At 35.4% G+C, this 11,346-nt stretch overlaps 1 non-coding gene across 1 annotated transcript; it reads right to left on the bottom strand.

Moving 5' to 3' along the window:
- Window positions 1-5,951: 5,951 nt before the first annotated feature.
- On the bottom strand, window positions 5,952-6,058 carry LOC121205592 (small nucleolar RNA R71). Its single transcript, XR_005900668.1, has one exon. It is a non-coding gene; the product is annotated as a small nucleolar RNA R71 (small nucleolar RNA).
- Between the last annotated feature and the right edge of the window lie 5,288 nt (window positions 6,059-11,346).

Here is an 11,346-nt window from a genome sequence, read left to right as displayed (position 1 = left end):
CTATTTAGTGAAAAAATTGAAACTAGGGGTGTAATTAAGAAATGAGAAGTCCTATAGGGACTATGGGAATATTCAGCTTTAACATTGGGGGTTAAATTTGGAAATTTTATTAGTTCCAGTTTCGGGGACTAAATTAAATTTCATGCAACAGTAGTATAAATTTTGTAATTGATTGTGAATTAAGTTATGTATTTTGAATGTATTTTAATTGTTTCATTCCATATCTAACATTGTCTCAGAATACTCGAGAAAGAAAGGAAAAGACAACGTTGACGATGAATAACTCAGAATTTACGGTTTGTGTTTTTATGATCCAAACTATTTAAAACTTTACTTTTATACATTGCATTGTTTGGTAAGTATATATATAAGGTGAGTTATTCCTTTAAATAATATCATGAGATGTGAATTTGAATTGAAGTGAGATGATTGAATGATTATTAATGACAAAGTATTAAATTGCATAGTTGTAAAAATATTGTATATTATGTGATATTGGATTTGATATGAAAATGAGATGGTTGGTTATGTATATGAATATATGATTGAATGAATAAATTCATTATATGAAATGGGATTACAAATTGAATCGAGAACATTATTACCTTATTAATTGTTACAACAGGGTCATGTATAATTGCCATGTCATAGGATAGGAAGAGTTTAGCGTTTTTCAACTACGTGTCAAGGAGTACTGGGCACCCCATTTGTCGGTTTTACCATCTAGTGCATGACGCAATTCATTTCTACAGTTTATCCATCAGGCACTAGGTGTCAAACTTTGGTGTGTTGGTTGAATTCGCATATCCGAGTCCAAGTCTGAGTCATGTTAATAGGGGAAGTAAATGGTAAACTCGAGATAATAACTTGAGATGACAATGATTTGAAAATGGCAATGCAATTGAATAGCAAATGTGATAGAATGGAATGAAATATGGAATAAAATGTGAATTGGAAACTAAAGTAGTGAATCATATGTATTTAAGGAACGATGTTTAATTAAGCATGAAATGAATTGAACTATGATTGAGATAATATTGCATAGCATCATCTATTTTAACTTGAACGTATAAATTTAATTTATTTTACTTTTATGATCAGATTATAGAAATATCGTTGAGTTATACTCAGCCTACGATTTTATTTTTCGTACATAGGTTAGGTACTTATTGGTTGATAGTCTACTCAACATCCAATAACTATTACAAACTCAACCATTGGTAAAATGTTCTTTTGATCTTGGCATTAACCTAGGATGTTATTTATATATATATGTAATGCTCATTTTATGTCTTGATGGTATTTGAGTTTTTAAGTTTCTAAGTATTGTGTATATACATGTGGTTGATAGGAATGATCATTTTGAAGATGTCTTGCTAAAGTAATTTGGTAATATGCAATGATGATTAAATAGTTGAAGTATTGCTATGCTAGATGAGTTTTTTTTTTGGTTAATACATAGTTGTGAGAATGATAGTTAATATATGATTTGATCTCAATAGATGATAATGCTTTGGTGTATACTTTAAAAATGAAATTGAGTGTTTAGTTGTTTATGTTGAAGTACCTTAATGGCTTAATGGTTGATTATTTAGGTTTGTTGATCTTAAGGATATATATTTGGCTTAGATTTTGATGTACTGCATAGAGTTGTACATGGATAAGATATATAAATGATGATTTGCATGCCTTTTTTCATGTTTAGGTATGTTATTTGAGTTTAGGCAAGTTTTGAGCATAAATGCATCTTTTAAAAATTAGTTTTTACCATTTTTGAACACAAGTAACGATATTTTTACATCTTAAGGATATATATTTGGCTTATATTTTGATGTACTGAATAGAGCTGTACATGGATAAGATATTTAAATGATGATTTGCATGCCTTTTTTCATGTTTAGGTATGTTATTTGAGTTTAGGCAAGTTTTGAGCATAAGTGCATCTTTTAAAAATTAATTTTTACCATTTTTGAACACAAGTAACGGTATTTTTACATTTGGTATCGATACTTAACCAAATGAACAGTTTTAAAACAAATAGAATGTCGAAATGGTATCGATACTTTTTCATAAAATATCGATATCATTAAATAAATATTGACACCCTTGTTTTGCCAAGAAAATAGAATTGAATTTTGGTATCAATTTTTGAAAAGGTATTGGTTTGGCATCGATACCAGCTATGGATTTCAATATTAACCTTTAAACTTTGAAAATTTTCATTTCAATCCTTTTTCATGCTTAAATTTTCAATATGTTTGATTATATGTGATTTGACGATTAAGAATTGAGATTTTGTTTTTGTAAAGTGTATATATATAATTATTTTTAAAATTTGTCATAGCATCTTATTACTTAGGTCCGATGATTGGGCCACGTAAGGGGTGTTACACCCTTGGCCATTCACAACCTGGAGAATCAATATTTTAGGCCCATTTTCGATAGTTACTGTGCAAAAGAAGTTCATAATGGTAGTTGTAATTATTTTACTAAATGGATAAAAGTTGAAGCCTTAGCCACAATTACAGAAAAGCAAATAGAATCATTTTTTTGGAAGTTTATTGTGTGCAGATTTAACATCCATCGCCTAATCATAACAAACAATGGGTCAAAATTTCAAGGGAAATTTAAAATTTTTTGTTAAGATTTACAGATTGCTCTGGCTCAAAGCTTTGTCAAGACTCCCCAAACAAATGGTCAAGTAAAGGCCATGAATAAGAAAATTCTAACAGCTTTGAAAAAGAAGGTTGATGATGCCAAAGGTTTTTGGTTAGAGGAGTTGCCAGGAATTTTTTGGGCCTTGCGAACCTCACCTCGCACAACAACCGGGGAAACTGTGTTCTCACTTATTTACGGAATGGAGGCAGTGATTCTTGCTTAGATAGGTATGTGCTCACATAGAACATTACATTTTGATGAAAGTGCTAACCAAAAGGCCATGAGAGCCACAATAGAAATTAGAGCCGCTGTGTGAGTTTAATAGGTAGCTCGCTATTATAATTCTAAAGTGAAGAATAAGCAGTTTTGAATGGGTAAACTTGTCTTCAGGAATATTGAAGCTAGTTTTCTAGCAGCATAGAAGGGAAAGATGGCTCTAAACTAGGACGGGCCCTATAAGATGATAGAAAAAATAGGTTATGGAGCTTGGTTAGCAAAAATGGAGGGTCCTATTCTGCCACGAACATGGAACACTCGCTATTTGAAGAAGTATTATGTATGAATAAATTCTCTTCTTCATTAAAGAAGTATTATTTGCAAATATGGACAACCAAAGTTTCTTCGAGTTAGCAAATTTAAGATCACAAATCCTAAATAGCTCGATGACCCACGTTCACAACTGCTATTATAAAGGTTAGCTGATTTTAGATTGCAACCTAAGTTTCTTTGAGTTAGTAGATTTAATATCACAACTTCTAAACAGCTTACTGACCTACGTTCACAGCTAATATTACAAAGGTTCGTTGATTTAAGATCGCAACCTAAGTTTCTTTGAGTTAGCATATTTAAGATTGCAACTTTGAAACAACTCGTTAACCTACGTTCACAGCTGATATTACAAAGGTTAGTTGATTTAAGATCGCAACCTAAATTTATTTGAGTTAGTTAATTTAAGATTGCAACTCCTAAATAGTTCGTTAACATACGTTTGTATGGTTAAGTGATAAACCATAATATATACATATTTTTATCCCATGCTTGTCATATTTATGGATGATTTATCTTTGGTTTTATTGAATTCGATGTTTCTAATCCTTTAATTTCATGTTTTATACTCAAGAGAGCATAGGATAGTGAAAAGAGAAAGAAACGGGCCAAAAACGGACAAAATAGGCTAATTTCAGTGTTCCACACGGCCTAAGCACTTCCACACGGGTAATCCACACGGCCGTGTTAGACACACGGGCTGGCCACATGCCCGTGTGTCATGGCCGTGTCAACTTAAAACCATGTCAGAATTACACACGGCCTGAGCACCATTACACGGGCGTGTCACACTGCCGTGTCCCAGTCGGAACCTATTTTAATTCTACTAGGAAAAGGCTAATTTTTGAATATTTTGGGCATTCCAAAGTCTACTTAAACAAAGGAGAAGAGGATCAAATGGGGGACGGAGAGTAGAAGGCAGAGAATACTTGAAGACAGCCAACGGAATCAGCTCGGAAGCAGGATCTACTTCAAGCCTGAAAATCTCCATTCAATTTCCTTAGAAGTTCTTTGGGTCCGTGTCCCTGTCAGAACCTATTTTAATTCTACTAAGAAAAGGCTAATTTTTGAATATTTTGGGCATTCCAAAGTCTACTTAAACAAAGGAGAAGAGGATCAAATAGGGGACGGAGAGTAGAAGGCAGAGAATACTCGAAGATAGCCAACGGAATTAGCTCGGAAACAAGATCTACTTCAAGCCTAAAGATCTCCATTCAATTTCCTTAGAAGTTCTTTGGGTTTCTTTCTGTTTTGTTGTTTTCCCAATTTTGAGATGTTTTTCCTAAGTGTTATGAACTAAACTCCCTAAATACCTAAGGGAGATGAAACCTAAGACAGATCTTATTACTATTTGAATCATATGATAAATACTCATTCTTATTCTTAATTATGAGTTTTAATCCTTGTTTTAATATTTCAGGATATTAATTCAGGTTTTGATGTGCTTGTTCAGTTGAGCAAAAGTCCCTGTTTAAGAGTAGATATCACATAATTAAGCGAAGTTACATGCAATCCTAGACATAGGACGATATAAATCTACCGGATTAGAGTTAAATCTGATAAGGGAATCCATAGATCAAGTTAATGTAACAATGGGGGTTTTAATTAGAAAGAGATTTCAGTTAATCAACCTAGAGTTAGTTGTTTTTAGTCTCGAGAGATATATTAAAATAAATCAGGGATTTCTAAGAATTAAGTCAAGTGAACAATTCGTCTAATTCAGAAGTAATAAGTAAAGTCTAGGTGGATTCTTCCTTGGGTATTGTCTTCTCCATTGGTTTTCCAATAGTATTTTCCAACTTTTATCTCTTTCGTGTTCTTAGTTAATTAAACAGTTAATCTTAAGTTTAAAAACACCCCTTTAATTCTTAGGCTAGATAATAAAAAGATAGTAATTACTAGTACTTTTAGTCCTTGTGGATACGATATTTCCAGTCTCATCATAACTATACTACTGTTCGATAGGTGCGCTTGCCTTAGTCGGATTTTTAGTTAGTTTAGCGATCATCAAGTTTTTGGCACCGTTTTCGAGGACTAAGATATTAAGAGCGCTTGATTTTTATTACTTTAGCCATTTTTACTTTTATTGCAATTTACTTTTTGTTTTTAGCTTAATTCCTATTTTCTAATTTTTATTTTTAATTGCTTCTGGCAGGTGTTTCTAGTTTATGACTAGAAGGAACTAGTCAGGACCCTTGTTTTTCGATAGTGAAATAGAGAGTACATCTCGCAGAAACCGAAGAGAAATAAGGCGAAGTCTACAATACATAGAGGAAGAGCAAGAGGACGTTGCAGATTTTACTGAAGAGATGGCAGATAATCAGAATAATCCGCTACCTCCTGTAGTTGCCGCAAATCCTATTAATTAGAATCATGCTCCTCGTACTATGTATGATTGTGCTAAGCCTACTTTAACAGGAACTGAATCGAGTATTGTCTGACCTGCTGGTGCTGCAAATAATTTTGAACAGAAACCTAACACTATTCAAATGATACAACAGTTTGTTCAGTTTGATGGTTTACAGGAGGAGGATCCAAACACTCATTTAGCAAATTTTCTAGAATTTTGCGACACCTTTAAGATCAATGGTGTTTCTAACGATGTCATTCGCCTTTGGTTGTTTCCCTTCTCATTAAGGAATAAGGCTAAACAGTTGTTGAACTCATTACCAGGAAGATCAATCACTACTTGGGAACAAATAACAGAAAAATTTTTACTCAAATATTTTTCGCTGGCTAGAACGGCTAAATTGAGTAATGATATCTCTTCTTTTGTGTAGATGGATTTAGAAACACCATATGATGCATGGGAAAGGTACAAGGATTTATTGAGAAGGTGCCCTCACCATGGGTTACCTTTATGGCTATAGGTTCAAACTTTCCACAATGGTTTGAATCCCTCAACTAGATAGATAATCGATGCAGCGGCCGATGGAACCATAAATAACAAAACACTTGAGGAGGCTTATGAGTTTATTGAAGAGATGTCACTAAATAATTATCAGCGGCAAGTTAAGAGAACAAAACCAACGAAATCAGTACATCCGGTAATGCAGTGTGACACGAGTGGAGGTGGAATGGGCAATTCAGAATATTTGCCATTCGGCTCCAACATGGAGAATGAGCAAAAAAATTATATGGGTAATAATCCTCGACCTCAAAAGAATCCTTACAGTAACACTTACAATGCAGGTTGGAGGAACCATCCAAATTTCTCATGGGAAGGCCAAGGGAATCAGAGACCACCACCCCCTCCAGGCTTCCAACAACAATCTTACTAGCAAGAGAAAAAGTCGAACCTTGAAGAGATGATGACAAAGCTTATTTCAGTAGCAGAAACTCATTTTCAAAACACTGAAACAACACTTAAAAATCAACAAGCATCGATTCAAGGGCTCAAGAATCAAATAGGACAGCTGGCTAAGATGATTTCAGAAAGACCACCAGGGAGTCTGCCTAGTAACACCGAACCCAATCCAAAAGAGCATACGAAAGCAGTTACACTAAGGAGTGGGAAAGTGTTAGCTGAATCTAAAAAGAAGCTACCACAAGAAGCTGATAGGAAGGAGGATGAGGAGGTAAAACCTAAAATAAGTGAAAAACCGGTGCTGAGGGAATATAAACCACTAATCCCGTATCCAACAAAGTTGAAGAAAGACCACATAAACGCATAATTCGGTAAATTTCTTGAACTTTTTAAACAGTTGTATATTAACTTACCTTTTGTTGAAGCTATTTCGCAGATGCCTACATATGCAAAATTTTTTAAGGAGCTCCTAATAAATAAAAGGAAGTTTCAAGAGTTGTCTATAGTAGAACTCAACAATGAGTGCTCGACCATACTCCAAAATAAACTACCAACCAAACTGAAAGATCCAGGAAGTTTTACTATTCCTTGCTTAATTGGTAGTTTAAATGTTGAGAAGGCACTAGCTGATTTAGGCGCTAGCATAAATTTGATGCCTTACAAAATGTTCAAGCAACTTGGCCTTGGGAAACCAAAACCTACTAGGATGAGTATTCAACTAGCTGACAGATCCATTAAATATCCTAGGACTATTATTGAAGACGTACTAGTAAAAGTAGATAAATTTATATTTCCTGTTGATTTTCTTGTGCTTGACATGCATGAGGATGTTGAGGTGCCTTTAATTTTAGGTCGCCCATTTTTAGCCACTGCTAAGGTTGTCTTTGATGTAGGTGACGGTAAACTTGTACTTAGAGTAGCTGACGAATAGATTATTTCCAAAATTTATAATACCATAAGATTTTCTAGAGAACAAGATGACTCCTGCTATTTTATTGATTCTATTGATCATGCTACTCAAGATTCATTACAGGAAATCGTTCATAAGGACACGTTGGAACTGTATCTTGCACAAGAAGAGTAGGTAAATGACGATGATCCTGTGTTAGGTAAGACAAAAGCTGAATTAAATTCTACTGAGTCTTCACTGCGACAGAAGTATTATGAGGGTATTGAGGTAAACAATGAATTGAAATTAAAACCCTATGTTGAAGAACCTCCTAAATTGGAATTAAAGCAACTACCAAATCATCTAGAATATACGTTTCTTGGAAATAATTCCACATTACCAATGATTATTGCTTCAAATTTACAACCAATCGAAAATGACGAGTTACTTCAAGTATTGAAGGAGCATAAAAGAGCTATAGCTTGGAAGATTTCTGACATAAGAGGGATCAGTCCTTCTTTTTGCACACATAAAATTTTACTGGAAGATGAATATAAACTTTGCGTGCAAACTCAAAGACGAATGAATCCTAACATGAAAGAAATCGTAAAAGCTGATGTAATTAAACTTCTAGATGCAGAAATTATTTATCCTATTTCTGACAGTTCTTGGGTGAGTCCCATGTAGGTTGTCCCTAAGAAAGGAGGCATGACTGTTGTGGCTAATAAGAAGAACGAATTGATCCTAACACAAACAGTCACGGGATGGAGAGTTTGCATTGACTATAGGAAATTGAACGATGCCACAAGAAAAGATCGTATTCCCTTACCATTCATTGATCAGATGTTAGAAAGATTATCTAGGCATATGTATTATTGCTTCCTAGATGGACTCTCTGGTTACTTCCAAATCCCAATAGCTCCTGAGGATCAAGAAAAAACGACATTTACATGTCCATACGGTATGTTTGCTTATCGATGAATGCCTTTTGGATTATGTAATGCCCCTACTACTTTTCAGCAATACATGTTGGCCATTTTTGATGAACTTGTAGAGGTATTTATGGATGACTTCTCGGTATTCGGTAACTCTTTCCATCTTTGCCTTAAAATTTTAAAACAAGTTCTAATGAGATGTGAAGAAACGAACTTTGTACTGAATTTGGAAAAATGTCACTTCATGGTTCGTGAAGAGATTTTGTTAGGCCACAAAATTTCTAGCAAGGGGATCGAGGTTGACAAAGCAAAAGTTGAAACTATTGATAAATTACCTGCCCTTAGTTTAGTTAAGGCTATTCGAAGCTTTTTAGGTCATGCTGGATAGAAGATTTACCAAGGATTTTTCTAAAATAGCTAAGCCTTTTAACGAATTTACTAGAAGAAGATGTGCCTTTCAATTTCAATCAAGAATGTTTAGAAGCATTTAATGCTCTTAAGGATAAATTAATTAATGCTCCAATTGTAGTTGTACCTGATTGGAATTTACCTTTTGAAATAATGTGTGACGCGAGTGATTTTGCAGTAGATGCGGTTCTTGGACAGCGAAAAGACAAGCATTTTCAACCAATCTATTATGCTAGCAAGACATTGACAGCTGCATAAGAAAATTATATGACGACTAAGAAAGAATTATTGGCTGTGGTTTTTACATTTGATAAATTTAGACCATATTTAATATTATCTAGAGTTGTCGTTTACACTGACCTTTCAGCTCTTCGATACCTCCTTACTAAAACAGTCGCAAAACCTCGCCTAATAAGATGGATATTATTGTTGTAGGAATTCAATTTAGAAATTCAAGATAAGAAGGGAGCGGAAAATCTTGCAGCAAATCATCTATCCAGATTAGAAAACCCACATCTTAAGGAGCTTAATGAATATGAGATAAATGACTCGTTCCTTGAAGAACAACTCTTTGCTAAATCTGACTCCGAGGAACCTTGGTTTGCAGACATTGCGAACTATTTAGATGCTAATGTTACACCAAAAGGGTTGACACATCAGCAAAAGAAACGATTCTTTACTGATGTTAAAAACTATATTTGGGAAGATCATTTTCTTTTCCGTATATGTGCAAATCAAGTCATTAGAAGATGCATTACAAAGTCAGAAGCAATTAAAATCTTGGAATATTGCCACTCAGAACCGACTGGAGGACATTACAGTAGGACTAAGACCACACATAAAGCACTCGAATCAGGTTTTTATTGGCCCACACTATTCAAAGATGCCAACAGGTATGTTACATCTTGTAATAAATGCCAACGAACAGGTAATATATCCAAACATGACGAAATGCCTCAAACGTATATACTTTCATGTGAAATATTTGATGTGTGGGATATTGATTTTATGGGTCCATTCCCTAGCTCATTTGGGAATAAATACATCTTAGTAGCCGTTGATTATATGTCCAAAATGGGTATAAGCCTAAGCTTTACCTACTAATGATGCTAAAGAGGTGGTGAGGTTCCTCAAAAAACTCTTCTCTCGATTTGGAACACCTAGAGCAATTATCAGTGATAGGGGTACTCATTTTTGTAATGATCAATTTGATAAAACCCTTAAGAAATATGAAGTTTACCACAAAACAACCACCCCTTACCATCCTCAGACTAGTGGTCAAGTCGAAGTAGCAAACCGAAAGCTTAAACGTATCCTAGAAAAGACTGTAGAGTCAAATAGAAAGGATTGGGCAATGAAAGTAGATGATGCTTTATGGGCTTATAGAACTGCTTTTAAGACCCCATAGGAACGTCTCCTTGCAGACTTGTTTATGGGAAAATTTGTCATTTACCGTTTGAACTAGAACACAAAGCATTCTGGGCTATAAAGTTTCTGAACTTTGATCTCAAACTTGTAGGTGAGATAAGGTTGATGCAGTTGAATTAGCTAAATGAATGGCGAGCTAATGCATATAAGAATTCACGATTATACAAGGAAGCAACGAAGTGCCGCCATGATGCTCGTTTAAAGCAACACAAGCAATTTGAAGCTGGAGACCTTGTCTTGCTATACAATTCAAGGATCAAATTATTTCCTGGGAAGTTAAAATCACGATGGTTAGGTCTATTCATAGTCCAAACCGTTTTTCCATATGGCACAGTAGAGGTAGGTCATCCAACCCACGACACATTCAAGCTAAACGGACATGGTCTTAAACTTTATAACGGCGAGGATTTTAAAGATTATAGAGATGAGCTACGGCTCCGCGAACCTGCCTAAATATACCACAAGGTAAAGTCGAGCTTAGACTTTAAATAAGCGCTCATCGGGAGGCAACCCGAGTACTAACCCCACTAATTAAGTTTATTTTTCTTTCATTCATTTTTCATAGTTTAAATGCAGGTATTTTTGACACACACGGCCTGACACACGGGCGTGTCCTACACCGTGTGCTCACCACGGGGTGGAGACATGGGCATGCTTTGAATCGTGTAAACTATTACAACCTTAGTATTGGCATTCGACAGTGGCGAACACGACCTGGACACATGAGTGTGTCCATGGCCGTGTTAAAATAGGACAAACATTTTTCCAAGGCAGGATGACACATGGGCTGCGATAACTAGCCACGACCGAGCGATACAGCCGTGCAAACCACACGACTATGAGACACAGGCGTGTCTCAGACTGTAAGGAAACCGCACTTCAATTTTCCAAAAGTTGGCAGAGGCACGGAATGTGATAAATCACCACGGCCGTGCGATGTAGCTGTGTAAACCACACGGTCATAAAACACGGGCGTGCCTGAGGCCGTGTAGGAACCGGAGCACACACTTTGAAATTTTTAAGTCAAAATGGAAAACGGGCATATCCCGTGGCTGTGCTCAAAAGTCGTGAGGAATCCTGACTACAGAAAACGGGCATGGTGAAAGACACACAGACGTGGGAGAAACGAACGAGAGAGCACACGGTCGTGCGATGCAGCCATGTATGCTACACGG

This window comes from Gossypium hirsutum, chromosome A08, assembly GCF_007990345.1.
Source record: "Gossypium hirsutum isolate 1008001.06 chromosome A08, Gossypium_hirsutum_v2.1, whole genome shotgun sequence".
Lineage (NCBI taxonomy): Eukaryota > Viridiplantae > Streptophyta > Magnoliopsida > Malvales > Malvaceae > Gossypium > Gossypium hirsutum.
The sequence above is the reverse complement of the archived record's forward strand: the minus strand, read 5'-3'. Positions and strand labels throughout refer to the sequence as shown.